The sequence below is a fragment of the Aotus nancymaae genome, unplaced genomic scaffold, assembly GCF_030222135.1.
Source record: "Aotus nancymaae isolate 86718 unplaced genomic scaffold, 86718_ANA_hifiasm-v0.15.2.pri h1tg000049l, whole genome shotgun sequence".
Lineage (NCBI taxonomy): Eukaryota > Metazoa > Chordata > Mammalia > Primates > Aotidae > Aotus > Aotus nancymaae.
Genome location: NW_026988463.1, coordinates 26582050 through 26605576, shown reverse-complemented (window position 1 = coordinate 26605576; position 23527 = coordinate 26582050). Strand labels below are relative to the sequence as shown.

The 23527-nt window shown below is 46.4% G+C and overlaps 1 pseudogene; it reads left to right on the top strand.

The window, feature by feature from the left end:
• Positions 1-8552: 8552 nt before the first annotated feature.
• Positions 8553-9074, top strand: LOC105725519 (programmed cell death protein 5-like; annotated as a pseudogene).
• The last annotated feature ends 14453 nt before the right edge of the window (positions 9075-23527 follow it).

The following is a 23527-nucleotide window of genomic DNA, read 5'->3' as shown; positions in this document are numbered from 1 at the left end:
GCAATCTCGACTCACTGCAACCTCCGTCACCCAGGTTCAAGCATTTCTCTGCCTGAGCCTCCCAAGTAGCTGGGATTACAGGCACCTGCCACCACACCCAGCTAATTTTTGTATTTCTCATAGAGATGGGGTTTCACCATCTTGGCCAGGCTGGTCTTGAACTCTGACCTCGTGATCCACCTGCCTCAGCCTCCCAAAGTACCGGGATTACAGGCGTGAGCCACTGCACCCAGCCTCAGGATATCTTTATACTTTAAAGAAATGATTAAGCCAGGCACAGTGGCTCGCGACTTTAATCCTAGCAATTTGGGAGGCCAAGGTAGATGGATTGCCTGAGCTCAGGAGTTCAAGAATCACTTGAATACGGGAAGCAGAGGTTGCACTGAGCCAAAATCATGCCATTGCACTCCAGCTTGGGCGACTGAGTGAGACTCTGTCTCAAAAAAAAAAAAAAAAAAAAAAAAAAAAAGGCCCCAACACGCTTCAGGTTATATGGGTAGGTTATAGCTATCAATATTTATCCTACTGGAGGCTAACACAGACATTATTTCAATGTTTGTTTATGATCATTTAAAAATGCTGACCAGGCACAGTGGCTCATACCTATAATCCCAGCACTTTGGGAGGCCAAAATGGAAGGACTGCTTAAGCCCAGGAGTTCGAGACTAGCTTGAGGAACAAAGTGAAACCCCATCTCTACAAAAAAAATTTAACATGAGCCAATTGTAGTGGCACATGCCTGTGGTCCCTGCTACTTAGGAGGGAGGCTGAGCCGGAAGGATCACTTGAAGCTGGGAGGTCAAGGCTGCAGTGAGCCATGATTGTGCCACTGCACTCCAGCCTGGGCAACACAGCGAGACCCTGTCTTAAAAATAAAATAAAAATACTGACAGCAAACTACACGTTAACATAAATAACATGATTTTAAATGGAAAAAAACCTATATTTTCTAAAACAAAAAACAAATTTACTGAGAAGAGTAAAAATGTTTTACATTTTTGCAAACCTCTTTATTTTTTATTTATTTATTTATTTTTTGAGACAAAGTCTCACACTGTCGCCCAGGCTGGAGTGCAGTGGTGCGATCTTGGCTCACTGCAATCTCCGCCTCCTGGGTTCAAGCAATTCTCCTGCCTCAACCTCCCAAGTAGGTGGGGCTACAGGCGTGTGCCACCACACCCAGATAATTTTTTTGTATTTTTAGTAGAGATGGGGTTTCACCATGTTGGCCAGGATTGTCTCGATCTCCTGACCTCGTGATCCACCCGCCTCAGCCTCCCAAAGCGCTGGGATTACAGGCGTGAGCCACCGCTCCTGGCCGGCCTGCAAACCTCTTTAATGACTGACCTAACAGTAGAGAACTGGACGTTCATATCTGCTTCTCCACTCAATGTGGTTTGCTTGAACTACATGAAGAAAAGTCAGCTTCACACAGACATATGATTGGAAAAGGAAGTGTATTTTTCAAGTAATTGGAGATATACTTTGATATTACAACAAAATTTGACAAAGAGTTATTTTTTCAAGGTTAGTTTTGTTGTTGTTATTGTTTTGTTTTTTCTTTTTGAGACAGAGTCTCACTCTGTCACCCAGGCTGGAGTGCAGTGGCATGATCTCTGCTCACTACAACCTCTGTTTCCCAGGTTCAAGTGATTCTCCTGCCTCAGCCTCCTGAGCAGCTGGGGTTACAGCTGCGCGCCACCATACCCAGCTCATTTTTGCATTTTTAGTAGAGACAGGGCTTCACCATGTTGGCCAGCTGGTCTCGAACTCCTCACCTCAGGTGATCCACCCACCTTAACCTCCCAAAGTGCTGGGAGTACAGGTGTGAGCCATCACACCGAGCCGTTTACAAGTTTAGTTTAAAATGTGGAATGTGGCCGGGTGCAGTGGCTCACACCTGTAATCCCAGCACTTTGGGAGGCCGAGACGGGTGGATCACGAGGTCAAGAGATCGAGACCATCCCGGTCAACATGGTGAAACCTCATCTCTACTAAAAATACAAAAAAGTAGCTGGGCATGGTGGCACGTGCCTGTAATCCCAGCTACTCAGGAGGCTGAGGCAGGAGAATTGCCTGAACCCAGGAGGTGGAGGTTGAGGTGAGCTGACATCATGCCATTGCACTCCAGCCTGGGTAACAAGAGTGAAACTCCGTCTCAAAAAAAAAAAAAAAATGTGGACTGTAAAAACATATTAATGAATATATAATACACTGTTACATTAACATCCATTGTTCATGAGCTGGGCAGGGTGGTGCACACCTGTACTCCCAGCTCCTTGGGAGGCTAAGGCAGGAGGATCGCTGGAACCCAGGAGTTCGAGGCTGCAGTGAGCCATGATTGAGTTACTGCACTCCAGCCTGGGCAACAGAACCAGATCCTATCTCTGCCTGTAATCCCAGCTACTTGGGAGGCTGAGGCAGGAGAGTCACTTGAACCCAGGAGGTAGAGGCTGCAGTGAGCCAAGATAATGCCATTGCACTCCAGCCTGGGTGACCGATCGAGACCTTGTCTCAAAAAACAAACAAACAAACAAAAAGTATCCATTTTTCAGGTGTTTGTAGTGGCTTTATCATCCAGGAGATTCCATCCATTCACTATACTTCCCTGAGTTGTCCCACATGCAAGCAAATGTTTTTCATGTCTGTCTTCTGCGCTGCTCCTGTAAATTTGCTATTAAAATACATTTCAAAAAATAAATAAATAAAATACATTAAACTGGCTGGCGAGGTGGCTCACACCTGTAATCCCAGCACTTTGGAAAGCTGAGGTGGGTGGATCACCTGAGGCCAGTTCGAGACCAACCTGACCAACATGAAGAAACCTCATTTCTACTAAAAATACAAAATTAGCCGGGTATGGTGGTGCATGCCTGTAATCCCAGCTACTCGGGAGGCTGAGGCAGGAGAATCACTTGAAGCTGGGAGGTGGGGCTTGCAATGAGCAGAGATCTTGGCAATGAGCCAAGAACGTGCCACTGCACTCCAGCCTGGGTAACAGAGTGAGACTATGCCTAAAAAAAAGAGAGAGAGAATTTCACCATTGGTAACAGACGCTGTCGGTTGTTTTTCTTGATGTGGCCAATTCTTCATTTTTGAAACAACGTCTGCCAACTACCCAAGTCTGAAAAATAATAATTTGGCCGGGTGCAATGGTGGCTCACGCCTATAATCCCAGCACAACATGATGAAACTCCATCTCTACTAAAGATACAAAAATTAGCCAAGTGTAGTGGTGCGCGCCTGTAATCCCAGCTACTCGAGATGCTAAGGCATGTTAATTGCTTGAACCCAGGAGGCAGAGATTGCAGTGAGCCGAGATCATGACATTGCACTCCAGCCTGAGCAATGGAGTGAGACTCCATCTCAAAATAACAATAATAATTTGTTCTTGGTTTTTACATGTATAAATGATGTTTCATGACAGGTGGTGGCTGGTTCATCCCACAGCTCCGTCTTAGAGCCTTTCCAGAGGTAGCCATTGGATTTATGATGAATCTAAGCATTTTATCCATTCTTCTCATTTTGACACGCAGAATTTAAGAAGAAAATATTCAAGGGTTGAGATTTAATACAATTGATCATTTTTACTGTTTCAACAAGGACATTCTGAAATGAAACTTCGGCCAGGTCTGGTGGCTCACACCTATAATCCCAATACTTTGAGAGGCCAAGGTGAGAGGATCGCTTGAGCCCAGGATTTCAAGACAAGCCAGGGCAACATAGTGAGGCCTTCATCTTTACAAAAAAAAATTAAACATTAGCCGGGCATGGTGGTACACACCTGTAGTCCCAGCTATTTGAGAAGCTGAGGCAGGAAGGTTACTTGAACCCAGGAGTTTGAGGCTGCAATGAGCCAAGATCATGGTCACACTGCACTCCAGCCTAGGCGACAGAGCAAGAACCTATCTCAAAATAATAGTAATAATCATAATAAAAGAAAGACACAGAAAAAAACTGGCCTTTTCTTTTTTTTTTTTACATGAGCACATACTGGTGCCAGTTTTCTATCTGTTGCTTCTCAGCTCCAAATCCATTCACTGCACTGCTTGCTACCAGATGTGGAACTGGCAAACGTTTCTTCCTTGCCAGTAGAGGGCGCTGGAGGGACATTACAGGAGGAAGGGGCTTGTCCTGGTTCCTTCTCTCTCCTATCCCCGTGACAGGCAGCCCTAACAGTGGCATTCAACTTTCTGCCTGCCAGCCCCACTGCATGGTTCCCCGCCTGACAACCTGGGCACTCCAGCACCCCCGGGGCAGGGGCGTCTGCTTGTGGTCTCCTGGCCACAAGCCTCAGCTGGCTGGTTGTGGACCAGCTGTGACTTGGGGCAACCCAGCCAACCTCACCGTCCAATGGGCTGCAGCCACCTCTCTCCAGTGAGGTCGGAGCCCCAGCCTTAAGGGGGCTACTCCTTTCCAGGTTTGTTCTTTCTCTGGGCTCTCTCCCTCACCCTTCAGGTGTTTTTTGTGTGTGTATGTGGTTTTTTATTTGTTCGTTTGTTTTTAGATGGAGTCTAGCTCTGTTGCCCAGGCTGGAGTGTAGTGGCATGATCTCGGCTCACTGCAACCTCCACCTCCCGGGTTCGAGTGATTCTGCCTCAGCCTCCCAAGTAGCTGGGACTACAGGTGCGTGCCATCACACCCAGATAATTTTTATATTTTTAGTAGGGACAGGGTTTCACTATGTTGGCCAGGTTGGTCTCGAACTTCTGAACTTGTGATCTGCCCTCCTCGACCTCCGAAAGTGCTGGGATTACAGGTGTGAGCCACCGAACCTGGCCCTACGGGTGTTTTTTAGAGTTCTCTTTGATTCACACTTAGTTGCAGTCCCCTGTAAATAGTTCACTGTTCTGTTAAACTTCCCTGTTTAAATGACTGCGTGGTTTCCACCTTGTGACTGGATGCCGATGATGTAGCATTAGTACACAAGGGGTGCTCACAGATAGATGCACAAGGTTAGCATCTGGGGACTGCTTTGTCCATGCCCTTGGGTTTGAGCTTTGTCTGAGCTCCAAGGCAATGGGAACTGGGACGTTAGTAAACTGTGATGTGATGTTAATCAGACTGTCGCCTATGGCTTGTATTTATGAAGTACCAACTCCAGCGCATGGCCTGGGAGCCCAAGTGGCTGCTGTACTTGACTGTGACGTCAATAACCATGACTGTAAGGGCCGTGGTATGAGATGGATTCTTCTCAGTGCACTGTGTCACTTCCAGAAAGAAAATGACAAGCTCGGGTTCTTTTTTTTTTTTTTTTTGAGACGGAGTTTTGCTCTTGTTACCCAGGCTGGAGTGCAATGGCGTGATCTCGGCTCACCACAACCTCCGCCTCCTGGGTTCAGGCAATTCTCCTGCCTCGGCCTCCTGAGTAGCTGGGATTACAGGCACGCGCCACCGTGCCCAGCTAATTTTTGTATTTTTAGAAGAGACGGGGTTTCACCATGTTGACCGGGATGGTCTCGATCTCTTGACCTCGTGATCCACCTGCCTCGGCCTCCCAAAGTGCTGGGATTACAGGCGTGAGCCACCGCGCCCAGCCAAGCTCGGGTTCTTAAACTCTCAGAGCATGACACAATCTGGGAACCAGAGAGATTACCAGGACAACCCGGAAAGTATCGATTATTTCTTGTAGCCAAAAGACTTATTTTGCTGAAGATGGAAAACAGAAATGTAATTATAAGGAGGAATCTTACTTCCAAGAAAGAGAAACGGGTTTCACCACGTTGGCCAGGATGGTCTCAATCTCTTGACCTTGTGATCCGCCCGCCTCAGCCTCCCAAAGTGCTGGGATTATAGGTGTGAGCCACTGCGCCCGGCCAATGTAAGGTGTTTAAAGCCTATGGTTATTAACTGTATGATTCATCAGCAAGTACTTTGCAGATATTTTTGAATCTGTCCTAAGATATCAAGCCAGGGCTGGGAGCAATGGCTCATGCCTATAATCCCAGCACTTTGGGAGTCCAAGGCTGGCGAATCATCTGAGGCCAGGAGTTCGAGACCAGCCTGGTCCAACATGGTGAAACCCCATCTCTACTAAAAATACAAAAATTAGCCAGGCATGGTGGCAGGTGCCTGTAATCCCGGCTACTTAGGAGGCTGAGGCAGGAGAATCGATTGAACCTGGGAGTTGGGGGTTGCAGTGAGCCGAGATTGCACCACTGCACTCCAGCCTGGGCAACAGAGCAAGACTCTGTCTCAAAAAAAAAAAAAAGAAAAGAAAAGAAAGGAAAGATATTAAACCAGTACTGTCAATTACAAACCATTTGCTCAGGTGGACTTAACCGTCATAAGTTCCATGAATTTTTGTTAGAAATACAAGCTGAATATCCTGGCTTGCTGTGTCATACAGCAGTTTGATGTCTTGGCAGTGCTAAATATTATGGTTTTGTTTTGTTTTGTTTTGTTTGAGACAGGGTCTCAATCTGTCACTCAGGCTGGAGTGCAGTGGTGCAACCTCTACCTCTTTGCTCAAGCGACCCTTCCCCCTTAGCCTCCAGAGTAACTGGGATTACAGGCATGTCCCACCATGCCTGGCTAATTTTTGCACTTTTTTGTAAAGACAGGGTTTTTCCATGTGACCCAGGCTGGTCTTGAACTCCTGGGCTCAAAGAATCTGCCTGCATCAGCCTCCCAAAGTGCTGGGCTTACAGGTGTAAGCCACAGAGCCTGGCCTCAACCTAAAATTGTAAAGCAAAACAGCACTTACAGGTTTAACTTATACTGCTGTAAAGTAACTTTGTTAATGGCATACTGCTTGAATCACAAGCAAAGCCACGCTGCCTTGTACACAGCCCACAATATCGAAAGTTAAAACGAGGAGCAAGATGTCCATTCCCACGTTTTCAGCAACTACATTCTAATCTCAAACTATTGTGCCAGTCGCATTTGTAGGAGTTCAGTGGGATTGAGACCCATCTCAAGTGATTAAACCACAATGTAGTAATGTGCTAAATGTATCAAGAGAAAAATCCAATCCAAACAGAATTTTTTTTTGAGACAGTCTCACTCTGGTGCCCAGGCTGGAGTGCAGTGGCACAATCTCAGCTCACTGCAACCTCTGCCTCCCAGGTTTAAATGATTCTTGTGCCTCAAGTAGCTGGAATTACAGGCACACACCACCATGCTTAATTTTTATTTTTATTTATTTATTTATTTATTTATTTATTTATTTATTTATTTATTGAGATGGAGTTTCGCTCTTGTCTGGAATGCAATGGCGCAATCTTGGCTCACCACAACCTTGGCCTCCCAGGTTCAAGCGATCCTTCTGTCTCAGCCTCCTGAGTAGCTGCGATTACAGGCATGTGCCACCACACCTGGCTAGCCTGGCTAATTTTTTTTTTTTTTTAATTTTCGGTAGAGATGGGGTTTCTTTTCTTTTTTTTTTTTTTTTGAGACAGAGTTTCGCTCTTGTTACCCAGGCTGGAGTGCAATGGCGTGATCTCGGCTCACCGCAACCTCCGCCTCCTGGGTTCAGATAATTCTCCTGCCTCAGACTCCTGAGAAGCTGGGATTACAGGCACGCGCCACCATGCCCAGCTAATTTTTTGCATTTTTAGTAGAGACGGGGTTCCACCATGTTGACCAGGATGGTCTCGATCTCTTGACTTCGTGATCCACCCGCCTCGGCCTCCCAAAGTGCTGGGATTACAGGCGTGAGCCACCGCGCCCGGCCCAAGATGGGGGTTTCGCCATGTTGCCTAGGCTGGTCTGGAACTCCTGGCCTCAAGTGCTCCACCTTGGCCTCCCAAAGTGCTGGGATTAAGTGAGCCACTGCACCTGGCCAGAATCCAAATAGAATTCTATAAATGCCTTTCAAATGATGAATGTGCTCATGACATCATATGCTTGTGGATTGCTATCTGTATTTGGCAATACCTACCTGCAGGAAAACCTATTTTTGCCAAATGTCATCACAGATTAGAATTAACAGATAAACATTTGTCGTAGGATGACAGGGAACACTAACTTTGTTCTTTTTTTTTTTCTTTGATAGTCTCTGTCACCCAGGTAGGAATGCAGTGGTGTGATCTCTGCTCACTGCCACCTCTGCCTCCTGAGTTCAAGTGATTCTCGTGCCTCAGACTCCCCAGTAGCTGGGATTGCAGGCATGCGCCACTATGCCTGGCTATTTTTTTTATTTTTAGTAGAAACTGGTTTTTGCCATTTGATCAGGCTGGTCTCAAACTCCTGGCCTCAAGTGATCTGCCCTCCTCCGCCTCCCAAAGTGCTGGGATTACAGGCATGAGCCACTGTACCCCCCAACTTTGAACCCCAATTAAGCAAAATGAATTCCATTATTCTCTTTAATAGACCTGTATTTTAAACATTATACTCAATTATTATACTTCTAATTTCAACAATAAAAAACGTGTTTTCCTGGGATCCGAAGTGGCTGAGGCCAATTGTCCTGGCGCATAAGGAAGTGAGGTCAGGCATTCGAGGCCAGTCTGAAAAACGCATAAACCTCTCATCCATTAAAAATAAAATAAAGGGTCAGAGCCGCGCTCGCGCCGAGGGTCTGCTGAGTGACCGCGGCCGATCCACGGCGGATGCCGCGCCGTGCGGAAGAGGAGCTGGAGGCGCTGAGGAGGCAGAGGCTGACCGAGCTGCAGGCCAAGCACGGGGATCCTGGCGATGCGGCCCAACAGGAAGCAAAGCACAGGGAAGCAGAAATGAGAAACAGTATCTTAGCCCAAGTGCTGGATCAGTCAGCCTGGGCCAGGTTAAGTAACTTGGCACTTGTAAAGCCTGAAAAAACTAAAGCAGTAGAGAATTACCTTATACAGATGGCAAGAGATGGACAAATAAGTGAGAAGGTATCAGAACAAGGTTTAATAGAAATCCTTTAAAAAGTAAGCCAGCAAACAGAAAAGACAACAATAGTGAAATTCAACAGAAGAAAGGTAATGGACTCTGATGAAGATGACGATTATTGAACTAAAAGTGCTCACAGACTAGAACTTAACAGACCAGTTCTAGGACAGAAGTTAAGATTTGATTATTTACTTTGTTTATTGTCTATAGGCCTTTAAAAAAATAGACTTGTTATGCAAAATAAAATAAAATAATGTTTTAAAAAATGTGTTTTCTATCATTATGGAAATACCTACATAATATACTAATTTTTATCTGTTGTCCTACAACACCTAAAATATTTACTATTTGGCCCTTTACAAAAAACATTTGCCAACCCCTGCTCTAGAAAATGCAAATCAGGCCAGGCATGGTGACTCATGCCGGTAATCCCAGAACTTTGGGAGGCCAAGGCAGGTGGATCACCTGAGGTCAGGAGTTTGAGACCAGCCTGGCCAAAGTGGTAAAACCCTGTCTCTACTAAAAATATAAAAATTACCTGGGCGTGGTGGTGGGCACCTGTAATCCCAGCTACTTGGGAGGCTGAGGCAGGAGAATCGCTTGAACCTGGGAGGTGGAGGTTGCAGTGAGCCGAGATTTCACTATTGCACTCCAGCCTGAGTGACAAGAGCAAAACTCAGTCTCAAAAAAAAAAAGGAAAATCAACCTATAGTGACAGAAAGCAGATCAGTGGTTTCTTGGGGATGAGGGGTCAGAGAGAGGGAGGTGGGAGAGATTACAGTCACAAGGAGACTTCTGGGTGATGCTTACATTCACTGTCATGATTGTGGATAACGAATTCACAAGTATAGATCCCGAGTCACTTAATTGGAGAGAAGGTTGGTTCTCCCTGAGACAGGAACTATTATGCCTTGTTTACTGGAGTGATTGTGCATCAGGGAGAAGAAAATACCCAGATCTTTTGAGGATACCTAGATATTGGTTCTGAATTAATGCCAGTTTCTAAGGATCCAAAATGCCACTGTGGTTCATCACTAAAAGTACGGGTTTATTTATTTTTTTATTTTTTATTTTTTTTGACTTTAATCTCGTTCATTTATTTAAATGATCTGTATGAATTCCATGATTGCGTGGTTTATTTATTTTTATTATTATTATTAAAGATGGGGTTTCACCATGATGGCCAGGGTGGTCTTGAACTCCTGACCTCAGGTGATCCACCCATCTCAGCCTCCCAAAGTGCTGGGATTACAGGCGTGAGCCACCACACCCGGCCTTATTATTATTTTTTTGAGACAGTCTCGCTGTCTCCAGGCACCATACTGGAGTGCAGTGGCGTGATCTCGGTTCACTGCAACCTCAGCCTCCCAGGTTCAAGCAATTCTCCTGCCTCAGCCTCCCGAGTAGCTGCGACCACAGGCGCGCACCACCACACCCAGCTAATATTTGTATTTTTTTTAGTAGAGATGGGGTTTCACCATGTTGGCCAGGATGGTCTCGATCTCTTGACCTCGTGATCTACCTGCCTCGGCCTCCCAAAGTGCTGGGATTACAGGCGTGAGCCACCGCGCCTGGCCAAAAGTAGGGGTTTAAACATGGTCAGGCTGGGCGCAGTGGCTCACGCCTGTAATCTCAGCACTTTGGAAGGCTGAGGCAGGTGGATCACTTGAGGTCAAGAGTTCGTAGACCTGCCTGGTCAACACAGTGAAAACCCATCTCTACTAAAATTCAAAAAAGCAGCTGGACATGTTGACAGGTGCCTGTAATCCCTGCTACTCAGGAGGCTGAGGCAAGAGAATCACTTGAACCCAGGAGGCAAAGGTTGCAGTGAGCTGAGATCGCGCCATTGCACTCCAATATGGGTGACAAGAGCAAAACTTCCTCATTAAAAAAAAAAAAAAAAAAAAAAAAAAAAATGGTTGTAAGGTCTGTTCTCACCAAGTTTTAAACGAAGAAACTGAGGCCAGCATGCGAAGGGTTTATTTAGGCTCCCGGGTGAGATTCTGCGGTCCGACAGGAGGGGCGGGAGAAGTCGCATGGACGCCTCTCAGACTTGGGGTTTTATAGGGAGTGGAATAGCTCCATTGGTTGTGGGAGAGCAAGACTGTCACTGGGTAGAATTACAAGCCTTCAGCTAGGACTTGGCTTGCCATTGGTTAGAATTACTCGGCTGCCATTGGCTCGAAAGGCTTGGCTGCTATTGGCCAGAAAGACTCAGCTGCTATTGGTTAGAAAGACTTGGCTGCTATTGGCTAGAAAGACTTGGCTGCTATTGGCTAGAAAGAGGCTGGGGTTGCAGCACCTTGTTTGCATACTGGGCTTTTTAAGGGAAGGTCAGGCTGTGCAAGCATGGGAGAAGGGAACATGCCTGAGCACGTCTGAGCTTGCCCGAGCTCGTCCGGGCTTTGGAAAAAAGGCGGGGGTGTCTGCATCCATGCTCCAGGCGAGGCTACCGGCCTTACAATGGTCAGGTGCTAGACAGAGGGTTAGCTCAGGCTCACAGAGGGCTCAGTTGATCCATGGTCCCCCTGTGGTTATTTCCAAATTCCTGAGCGTATAATTGGAATAGCCGTCTATGGCAACTGACAAATCCCCACACTGGCTCTCCCACCCATGGAGTGAGAGAATCATGGTGGAAAGGGCTAAGGGAAAGTCTTTGGAACTTACACTTCCTGTAAAGACAGTGAACAAGAAACAACATCACAACCTTGGAGAATTGCAGAGAGTAGTGCCACCCTCAAAGACTTTGAATGAGTCCAAGTGCAGTGGCTCACACCTGTAATCTCAGCTCTTTGGGAGACTGAGGTGGGTGGATCACTAGGTCAGCAGTTCAAGACCAGCCTGGCCAACATGGTGAAACTGTCTCTACTAAAAATACAAAAATTAGCTGGGTGTGGTGGCACGTGCCTGTAATCCTAGCTACTGGGGAGGCTGAAGCAGGAGAATTGCTTGAACCCAGGAGGTGGAAGTTGCAGTGAGGCAAGATCGCGCAACTGTACTCCAGCGTGGGCAACAGAGCAAGACTCCGCCTGGAAAAAAAAATTAGCCGGGTGTGGTAGTGGGAGCCTGTAATCCCAGCTACTCTGGATGCTGAGGCAGGATAATCGTTTGAACCTGAGAGGCGAAGGCTGCAGTCAGCCGGGATCGCACCACTGCACTCCTGCCTGGGCCAAAGAGCGAAACTCCGTCTCAAAATTTTTTTGAGACGGAGTTTCGCTCTTGTTACCCAGGCTGGAGTGCAATGGCGCAATCTCGGCTCACCGCAACCTCTGCCTCCCGGGTTCAGGCAATTCTCCTGCCTCAACCTCCTGAGTAGCTGGGATTACAGGCACGCGCCACCATGCCCAGCTATTTTTTTGTATTTGAGACGGGGTTTCACCATGTTGACCAGGATGGTCTCGATCTCTTAACCTCGTGATCCACCTGCCTCGGCCTCCCAAAGTGCTGGGATTACAGGCTTGAGCCACCGCGCCCGGCCAAAAAAAAAAAAAAAAAAAGACTTGAATGAGCAGGTTTGGCATGTGCTGGTTGGATGGACCTTAGAGAATGACTGTGGACTATGGGAAACTCATTTAGACGGTGACTGCAGTTGTAGCTGCTGCCTTACATGTGGTATCTTTAGACAGCAGAGGAAATCAACAACATGACCCCTAGTGTGGTGCGATGATTTATTAAAGACTCAGTTAAGGCCAGATATGGTGGCTCACGCCTGTAATCCCAATACTTTGGGAGGCCAAATCACTTGAGGTCAGGAGTTTGAGACCAGCCTGGCCAACACATAAAACCCCATCTCCGCTAAAAATACAGAAATTCATTGGGCATCGTGACACATGCCTGTAATCCCAGCTACTCTGGAGGCTGAGTCAGGAGAATTGCTTGAATCTGGGAGGCAAAGGTTGCAGTGAGCCAAGATGGCACCACTGCCCTCCAGCCTGGGTGACGGAGCAAGTATCCGTCTAAAAAAAAAAAAAACAAAAACTCAGTTAAGGCATCACTTGAGAGATCACACCCAGAAAGAATGGTTTAGGGTTATTTGTTTTGTTTTATTTTGTTTGAGACAGCATTTCGTTCTTGTCACCCAGGCTGGAATGCAATAATGGCAGAATCTCAGCTCACTGCAACTTCTGCCTCCTGGGTTCAAGCAATTCTCCTGCCTCAGCCTCCCGAGTAGCTGGGATTACAGGTGTGCACTACAATGTCTGGCTAATTTTTTGGGTTTTTAGTAGAGATGGGGTTTCAGCATGCTGGGCAGGCTGGTCTCGAACTTCTGACCTCGTGACCTGCCCACCTTGGCCTCCCAAAGTGCTGGGATTACAGACGTGAGCCACCGTGTCTGACCGTTTTTGTTTTTTTTTTTGAAATGGAGTCTCTATCTGTGGCCCAGGCTGGAGTGCAATGTCGCAACATCGGCTCATTGCACCCTCCACCTTCCGGGTCCAAGCAATTGTCCAGCCTCAGCCTCCCGAGTAGCTGGGACTACAGGCATGTGCCACTACGCCTGGCTAATTTTTGTATTTCTTTTTATTTTGGGGACAGGGTATCACCATGTTGCCCAGGCTATTCTTAAACTCCTGCCCTCATATCATCCTCCCACTTCAGCTTCCCAAAGTGTGGGGATTACAGGCATGAACCACTGTGCCCAGCCTCACTATTCTACCAAATAACCCACTTGTGGATTTTTTGTCTCCCGTCTTGGCAAGTTTGAGCTCTGCTGACGTGGAAGCCTTAGTACTCAAGGGAGGAATTCTTCTATTAGGGACAAAACAATGGTTCCATTGAATTGGAAATTGAGACTGCCACCTGGTCATCTTGGACTTTTTAGGCCACTGAACCAACTGCAGAAAATGGGGTTATTCTATTGGCTGGAGTTATTGATCCTTATGACCAGGAGGAAACTGGGTTGCAGCCATACCATGGGGGTGAGAATGGTGTGTCTGAATAATAAATGTTACTGGGAAACTGTAGTAACTGAAAGAAGGCAGGACATGCCGGGCGCGGTGGCTCACGCCTGTAATCCCAGCACTTTGGGAGGCCGAGGCAGATGGATCACAAGGTCAACATATCGAGACCATCCTGGTCAACATGGTGAAACCCCGTCTCTACTTAAAATACAAAAAATTAGCTGGGCACGGTGGCGCGTGCCTGTAATCCCAGCTACTCAGTAGGCTGAGGCAGGAGAAATGCCTGAACCCAGGAGGCGGAGGTTATGGTGAGCCGAGATCGCGCCATTGCACTCCAGCCTGGGTAACAAGAGCGAAACTCCGTCTCAAAAAACAAAAACAAAAACAAAAACAAAAAAAAAGAAGGCAGGACAAGGCAGATCCTTCAGGAATGACACTTTGCCTCATCCTACCAGGTAAAAACCCAATTATCGGATCCCAAGGATTTTGGATATTTGGAAAGAAACCATAGTTACTAATTATGGGCTCATTTACAGAAATGAGGATTGTGGAAGTTTGTCATATTTCCTTTTTGCTTATTTTTTTTTTTTTTTGAGACAGAGTCTCACTCTGTCGCCCAGGCTGGAGTGTAGTGGCTCAATCTCAGCTCACTGCAACCTCCACCTCCTGGATTCAAGCAATTCTCCTGCCTCAGACTGCCAAGTAGCTGGGATTACCGGCATGCACTACCACACTTGGCTAATTTTTGTGTTTTTTAGTAGAGATGGAGTTTCACCATGTTGGCCAGGCTGGTCTCAAACTCCTGACCTCAAGTGATCCGCCTGCCTCGGCCTCCCAAAGTCCTGGGATTACAGGCATGAGCCACTGTGCCTGGCCCCTTTTTGCTTAATGTATTCATTTCTTCATTTGTACATACTAACCATCTTTCTTTTTAGTCCATGAGGCATTTTACTCCTTTTTTTTTTGTTTTGTTTTTGTTTTTTTGGAGACCGAGTTTTGCTCTTGTTGCCCAGGCTGGAGTGCAATGGCGTGATCTCAGCTCACTGCAACCTCTGCCTCCCAGGTTCGAGCAATTTTCCCACCTCAGCCTCACAAGTAGCTGGGATTACAGGCGTGTGCCACCATGCCCAGCTAAATTTGTATTTTTAGTAAAGACAGGGTTTCTCCATGTTAGTCAGGCTGGTCTCGAACTCCTGACCTTGGGTGATCTGCCCTCCTCGGCCTCCCAAAGTGCTGGGATTACAGGCGTGAGCCACCATGTCTGGCCTAGGCATTTTACTTGTAAATATATATTACATCTCTAGAAAAAGAGTCCCAGGATTGTCCTTCCTGTGTGTTTTGTCTTGCTTGTTCACGATCCATGATGCCAGCTGAGGTTGTCAGTGCAATGAAACCAAACTGGCAGGATGGAAGCAGATTATTTTGCCATTTTTCTAGATCTTTGCATGTCAAATCTGGGTCGCTCACTCCACACTTGTTTAGCCTGCCTGTGAGGTTAACACCAATTTTCCCAGCTCTGTGACTATCAGTGATTTCAAGTTTGCTAGTGTAACAATGCTTCATCATCACAGTTAGAAACCGGAAGATGACTCTGGAGAACGGCCGAATAAGAACCTGGCATTTGCCTCTCTTTTCGGCATTGCTGATTGTTTTGAGAGCATCAGCCAAGGCAGTCATACGCGCCATTTTGGTGGCGCGGCAAGATGGTAGAAAGAGCTTTCTTTTTCTCTCTCCTTGTTTTTATGCTTCATTCAAGCTGTTGGAGGTTAGTTCTACAATTTGTTTAGGTAGCAAAATATTCAAGAGTGTGACTTAATTTGAGGAGTAATTAAAATAGCCGGCGATTGACGCAATGACCATTAAGACAATGAGTCTCATTTTGGGGAAAGGGTGAGAAATTTGCTTGTATGAAGGATAGCTATCTCTTTTTTTTAGTTGTTTTTTTAAAATTTTTGTGGGAACGTAGTAGATGTATATATTTAACATGAGATATTTCATGAGATATTCTGATACAAGCACACAATGCATAGTAACTACATCAGGGTAAATGAGGTATCCGACACCTCCAGCATTTATCCTTTGTATTACAAAAGAATCTAATTAAACTCTTTTCGGGTTTTTTTTTTTTTTTTTTTGAGAAGGAGTCTTATTTTGTCACCCAGGCTGGAGTGCAGTGGCACAATCCTGGAATCCTGGCTTACGGCAACCTCTGCCTTCCAGGTTCAAGCAATTCTGTCTCAGCCTCCTGAGCAGCTGGGGTTACAGGCACCCACCACCACGCCCAGATTTTTTTTTTTTTTTTTGTATTTTTAATAGAGATGGGGTTTCACTATGTGGGCCAGGCTGGTCTCGAACTCCTAACCTCAAGTGATCCACCTGTCTCGGCCTCCCAAAGTGTTGGGATTATAGGCATGAGCCACCGCGCCCAGCCCTCTTTTATTTATTTATTTATTTTTGAGACAGCGTTTCCCTCCTGTTGCCCAGGCTGGAGTGCAATGGCGCTATCTCGGCTCACCGCAACCTCTGCCTCCCGGGTTCAAGCAATTCTCCTGCCTCAGCCTCCCAAGTAGCTGGGAATACAGGCATGCACCACCACACCCAGCTAATTTTGTATTTTTAGTAGACATGGGGGTTTCTCCATGTTGGTCAGGCTGGTCTCAAACTCCCGACCTCAGCTGATCTGCCTGCCTCGGTCTCCCAAAGTGCTGGGATTACAGATGTGAGCCGCCACAGCCGGCTCTTTAATCATTTTTAAATGTACAATAAATTATTGTTGACTGTAGTCACCCTGTTGTGTATTTTTTTATTTTTTATTTTTGAGACAGAGTTTCGATCCTGTTGCCCAGGCTGGAGTGCAATGGGCAATCTCAGCGCACTGAAACCTCTGCCTCCCAGGTTTAAGCGATTCTCCTGCTTCAGCCTCCCGAGTAGCTGGGATTATAGGCATGCACCACCATGCCCGGCCAATTTTGTATTTTTAGTAGAGACAGGGTTTCTCCCTGTTTGTCAGGCTGATCTCGAACTCCCAACCTCAGGTGATCTGCCCGCCTTGGCCTCCCAAAGTGCTAGGATTATAGGCGTGAGCCACTGCGCCCGGCCTGTGTATTTTTTTAATTTTTTTTTTTTTTTTTTGAGACAGGGTCTCTCTGTTACCCAGGCTGGAGTGCAGTGGCAAGAACACTGCTCACTGCAGCCTCAACCTCTCAGGCTCAAGCAATCCTCCCATCTCAGCCTCCCAAGTCACTGGGACTACTGGTATGTGCTACCATGCCCAGCTAAGATACTTTTTTAAATGCTTAATCCAGAAGTCATTACAAATACTAGATCTTATTTATTCTATCTAACTATATTTTTGTGCTCATTAACCATTCTGCCTTTCCCACCTCCACTACCCTTCTCACTCGCTGATAACCATCCTTCTACTTTCTATCTGTAGGAGTTCAACCGTTTTTTTCTCTTTCTTTCTCTCTTCTTTTTTTTTGATGGGGTCTCACTCTGTCACCCAGGTTGGAATGCAGTGGTGTGATCTCAGCTCACTGCGACCTCTGCCTCTCGGGTTCAAGCAGTTCTCCTGTCTCAGCCTCCCAAGTAGCTGGGATTACAAGTGCGCACCACCCCGACCCAGGTAATTTTTGTATTTTTAGTAGAGACAGAGTTTCACCATGTTGCCCAGCTGGTCTTGAACTCCTTACCTCAGGTGATTTGCCCACCTCAGCTTCCTAAAGTGCTAGGATTACAGGCATGAGCCACAACTGTTTTTCACTTTCAGCTCCCACAAATAAGTGAAAACTTTGGAAGCTTGCCTGTGTGCCTGGTTTATTTCACTTAGCATCACGACCTCCAGTTCCATTCACGTTGTTTCAAATGACAGGATCTCATTCGTTTTTATGGCTGAATGGTACTCCATTATGTGTATGTACCACATTTTCTTTATCCATTCATCTCTTTGTTGTTTTTTGTTTTTGTTTTGAGATGGGAGTCTCGCTCTGTCACTCAAGCTGAAGTGCAGTGTCACGATCTCAGCTCAGTGCAACCTCCGTCTATCTCCCAGGCTCAAGCAATTCTCCTGCCTCAGTCTCCCAAGTAGCTGAGATTACAGGTGCCTGCCACCATGCCCAGCTAATTTTTGTATTTTTAGTAGAGACAGGGTTTCACCTTGTTGGCCAGGCTGGTCAGACATCAAGTGATCCGCCCACCTCCCAAAGTGCTAGGATTACAGGCATGAGCCACCCTGCCCGGTCTTGTATGGTTGTTTTTTTTAGAGACGGAAAGCGAGAGAGAGGGTTTTGCTATGTTGCCCAGGCTGGCATGCAGTAAGCTCACTGTAGCCTCAACTTCCTGGGCTCAAGCGATCTTCTGACCTTAACTTCCCAAAGTGCTGGGATTATAAGCATGAGCCATTGCACCTGGCCCCCATTCAACCGTTGATGGACACTTAGGTTCCTTCCAAATCTTAGCTATTGTGAATAGCACTGCAATAAACATGAGAGTACAGATACTTTGATATACTGATTTCCTTTTTTTTTTTTTTTGAGACAGAGTATCACTCTTTCACCCAGGCTAGAATGCAGTGGTGGCACAATCTTGGCTCATGGTAACCTCTGCCTCCAAGGTTAAGAGATTCTCCTACCCCAGCCTCCCAAGTAGCTGGAATTACAGGTGTGCGCCACCATGCCTGGCTAATTTTTGTATTTTTAGTAGAGACAGTGTTTTGCCTTGTTGGCCAGGTCGGTTTCCAACTCCTGGCCTCAAGGGATCTGCCTGCCTAGGCCTCCCAAAGTGCTGGGATTACAGGTGTGAGCCACCACGCCCAGCCTAGGGTGGTCATTTCTAAAGGTTTCGAATACAGAGGTATGGAAAGAGCTTTCTCCTTGGAATAAGTGGAAGAGTTTCAAGGGAGAAGAGCCTGGTCCAGGGATTTCATGACAGTGACTCCCATTTCTTGCTTCCTCCATGGTCAGTGGACTGGCATTTGAATTTAGAAAACCCTCATCTTATTTATTTATTTATTTATTTATTATGAGACAGCATCTGACTCAGTTGCCCAGGCTAGAGTGCAGTAACATAATCACTGCTCACTGCAGCCTTGACTTCCCGGGCTCCAGCAATCCTTCCACTTCAGCCTCCCAAGTAGCTGAGACCACAAAGACACGCCACCACACCTGGCTAATTTTTGTATTTTTGATAGAGATGGAGTTTCAATATGTTGGCCAGGCTGGTCTCAAACTTCTAACCCCAAGTGATCCACCTGCCTTGGCCACCCAAAGTGCTAGGATTACAGGCATGAGCCACTGTACCTGAACAATTTTTACTATTTTTATGTTTTATTTCCAAAAGTTTTGAACTTTTTACTATTTATGTGCAAATTTCTTATTTTGAAAACAATTTCAAATTTACAGAGATGTTAAAAGGCTAGCACTTTCAGCAAAGGCTAGAACTTCAGGGTAACATTTACCAGATTCACCAGTTGTTAATATTTTGCCACATTTGCATTTTCTTTCTCTCTGTGTGTATATTTTATATATATCTATAGCTATACTTTTTTGGAAACTTTTTTTTTTTTGAGATGGAGTTTCCCTGTTGCTCAGGCTGGAGTACAATGGCTCTATCTCAGCTCACTGCAACCTCCGCCTCCCAGATTCAAGAGATTCTCTTGCCTCAGCCTCCCAAGAAGCGGAGATTACAAGGGCGCGACACCATGCCCAGCTAATTTTTTTTTTTTTTTTTTTAGTAGAGAGGGGGTTTCACCATGTTGGCCAGGCTGGTCTTAAGCTCCTGACCTCAAGTGATCTGCCTGCCTCAGCCTCCCAAAGTGCTGGTATTACAGGTTTGAGCCACTGTGCCCAACCTTTTGGAATTGTTTGAGAGTAGGTTGCATCTATCACACTCCCTTGCCCCATCATACTTCTTTGTACATTTACTTTTTTTTTTTTTTTGGCTTTTTGTTTTTTTCCTTTTTTTGGAGAACAGGGTCTTGCTATATTGCCCAGGCAGGTCTCGAACTCCTGGGCTCAAGCTATCCTCCCGCCTCTGCCTCCCTAAGAACTGGGATTACAGGCGTGAGCCACAGCGCCCAGCTCTTTGTACATTTACTAAGAATACACCCTGAGCCAAGCTTGGGTGCTCATGCCTATAATCCCAGCACTTGTAGAGGCCAAGGCGGGTGGATCACTTGAGGTCAGGAGTTCGAAACCAGCCTGGCTAATTCAGTGAAACCCTGTCTCTACTAAAAATACAAAAGTTAGCTGGGCGTGGTGGTGGGTGCCTGTAATCCCAGCTGCTCAGGAGGCTGAGGCAGGAGAATCACTAGAACCTTGGAGGTGGAGGTTGCAGTGAGCTAGGATCTCACCACTGCACTCCAGCCTGGGTGACAAGAGGGAGGGAGACTCCGTCTCAAAAAAAAACAAAAACAAAAGCAAAAATCACTCTGGTCGGTGGCTCATACCTATAATCCCAACACTTTGGGAGGCAGAGGCAGGTGGATAGCTTGAGGCCAGGAGTTCAAGACCAACCTGGGCAATACAGCAAAACCCCATCTTTAAAAACAAACAAACAAACAAAAAACAAGAAACAAAAATTAGCTGGGTGTGGTGGTGCACACCTATAGTTCCAGTCATAACTACATGAGAGAGTGAGGTGGGAGGATCACTTGAGCCTGGGAGGTGGAGGCTGCAATGAGCCAAAGTCCCCACTGCTGCACTCCAGCCTGGGTGATAGAGTAAGAGCCTGTCTCAATAACAGAAAAAAGAATATATCCTTTCATATCTACAGTAGAGTCGTAACATATTCAGGAAATTTATCATGGATGCAATACTTTGCAGTCTATATTCCAAATTCATCAATTTTCCCCATACTGTCTGTTTTATTTTTATTTTAAGACAGGGTCTTGCTCTGTTGCTCAGGCTGGAGTGCAGTGGCAAGATCATGGCTCACTCTGCCAGGACCTCCTGGGCTCAAGCAATTATTTTTCCCTACCCGCACCCACCCCCATCACAGGTAATCAATTTAATTATTTTTGGTTTATACTTTGTTTTTCTTTGCAAAAACCTGCAGATACATTTATGTTTTCATGTTTCCTCTTCTTCCTTATACAAAAGGTAGCACAGAATTTAATCTTTTGAGGTTTGCTTTTTTTTTTTTTGAGATGGAGTCTTGCTGTGTTGTCCAGGCTGGAGTGCAGTGGTGCAATCTTGGCTCACCACAACCTCCGCCTCCTGGGTTCAAGTAATTCTCCTGCCTCAGCCTACCAAGTAGCTGGGACTACAGGCGTGTGCCACCAAGCCCAGCTAATTTTTATATTTTTAGTACAGACGGGGTTCTACTGTGTTGGTCAGGCTGGTCTCGAACTCCTGACCTCGTGATCTGCCTGCCTAAGCCTCCCAAAGTACTGAGATTACAGGCATGAGCCACCGTGCCCAGTGAAGTTTGCTTTCTTTACATAACGTTGTATCTTGGAAATCACTCCATATCTAATCATAGTGATACAATTTTTAAACTGCACGCAATAAGACGACATTCCAGTTGTTACCCAATGACTTAATGGGGGGGGTGCCACCCACTGAGCTAGGTATGAGGGATAGAGAAATGTCCTTTATGACCTTGAACTCCAAAAGAAAGGTAAGACAAATAGAAAGCAAAACAACACGCTGCTCTGAGGGCCCAGAGGAGGGACTCAGTAACAGAGGACGTCCCAAAAAACTGATACTTGGGCTTGAAGAATGAGAAAGTAGGGAATTGTAGGAGAATTCTGTGTGAACAGTGCTTTTATGAGGGCGTTACAGTAGGTAGCTAGTCAGAATTAGCAGGACAGGAGTGCCGCCCCAACCCCACCATCAGGAATGTCAGGCAACCATCAGGAGATGGTCAGGGGGTTGTTAAACTGTATCTCTAAAATAGTAATTGGTTGCAGCCAGCACGAGGGAAAGGCAGTCTACCAATAAGATGGAAAACACTTGAAACTGGTGATCAGCAGCTTCTCGATAAGATCTCAGAAGTTGGGCAAGTGAGCTCAAGTATGTGCACCAAGAGGCAAAATGGTGGAGTTTAATGGTATATGCCCTTCCTCCAGGAATGCTAGACTGTTAAGGGAAGAACACCTCAAGTGAGCATGCGCACTACTTCAGTAAACACACTGTGCATGTGGTCCCTCCAAGTGTTGGCAGGCCACTGTGCATGTGGACAGCCCACACCAAGGGAGCAATCAGGGAAGAGATGCAAACCCCTGGAAGCATGCCAACATGGGAAACCCCAAGTCAAAGGTCAAACCAGGGACCTGAATCTCTCAAGTCATTTGCTTGGCCCTCTTCCAAGTGATCTTTATTTCCCTTTCATTCCTGCTCTAAAACTTTTTAATAAATGTTCACACCTGCCCTAAAACTTGCCTCTGTCTCTCTCTCTGGCTTATGGCCCTTGGTGGAATTCTTTCTTCTCAGGAGGCAAGAATTGAGGTTGCTGCAGACCCCATGCGAATTAGCTGCCCCTAGCAAGGGCAAGGCAAGCTATGGAGAAGGGAGTTTCATAGGGCTAAAACTTAGAATTTGAGTGTGGAGCAGGATGGGGTAGATGGACGGAGGTTAGAGTGCTCAGTGCTCACAATGAGAGTAGAGAGATGGCATGGCACCAGGTGGTCCAGGTAACGCCAGCAAAAAGGTGGACTGTGTTAGGGAACCCAGAAGACATGAAGGCCTTTAAAATAGCATTTGGATCCACTCACTTTACAAATATTTCATTGAGTGCCTGCAGTGTGCTAGGTACTGCAGAGTAAGAAATAAGTCAAGATCACAATCCTTAGGGAGCTGACATTAGCAGGAAGACAGAATTAAAGGAGCTGTTAGACTACAGTGGAATAAAGTGCTAGACGAGCACACAGAAGGGGAAACTAGCACATGTGAAGGCAGGAGTGAGGAAGGGTGAAAGACTATTACCCAAACAGTAAGGGAGTCTTTTTTTTTTTTTTTTTGAGACCGAGTCTTGCTCTGCTGCCCAGGCTGGAGTGCAATGGCGCGAACTCGGCTCACCGCAACCTCCGCCTCCCTGGTTCAAGCAATTCTTCTGCCTCAGTGTTCCAAGTAGTTGGGATTACAGGTATGCGCCACCACGCCAGGCTAACTTTGTATTTTTAGTAGAGATGGGGTTCCTCCATGTTGGTCAAGCTGGTCTCGAATTCCCAACCTCAGGTGATCTGCCCGCCTCGGCCTCCTAAAGTACTGAGATTACAGGCATGAGCCACCGCGCCTGGCCGTGTAAAGCAGTCTTGTACGTAGGTGTGCACGTGTTTGGTGTGGAGGGGCTAGAAAGAGTTCCAGTGCTGGCTGGGCGCGGTGGCTCACACCTGTAATCCGAGAACTTTGGGAGGTCGAACAGGGCAGATCACGAGGACTTCGAGACCAGTCTGACCAACATGGTAAAACCCTGTCTCCACTACAAATACAAAAATTAGCTGGGCATGGTGGCACACGCACCTGTAATCCCAGCTACTCAGGAGGCTGAGTCTGGAGAATCACTTGAACCCGGGAGGCAGAGGTTGCAGTTAGTCGAGATTGTGCCACTGTACTCCAGCCTGGGTGACAGAGACTCTGTGTCAAAAAGAAAAGAAAAGAAAAAAAAGAAATAGTTTCAATGCTAAATGAAGAAAGATTGAGACATTGAGAATTTCTCTGGGATTAAGACCACATGGATGTAACAGCTCCACTCCATTCTTCACACTGAGAGTAAACCTTTAAAAATGTAAATCTGACCTCTTTTCACTTTCTTTTTTTGTTTTCGGGGGACAGAGTCTTGCTCTGTGACCTAGGCTAGAGTGCAGTGAT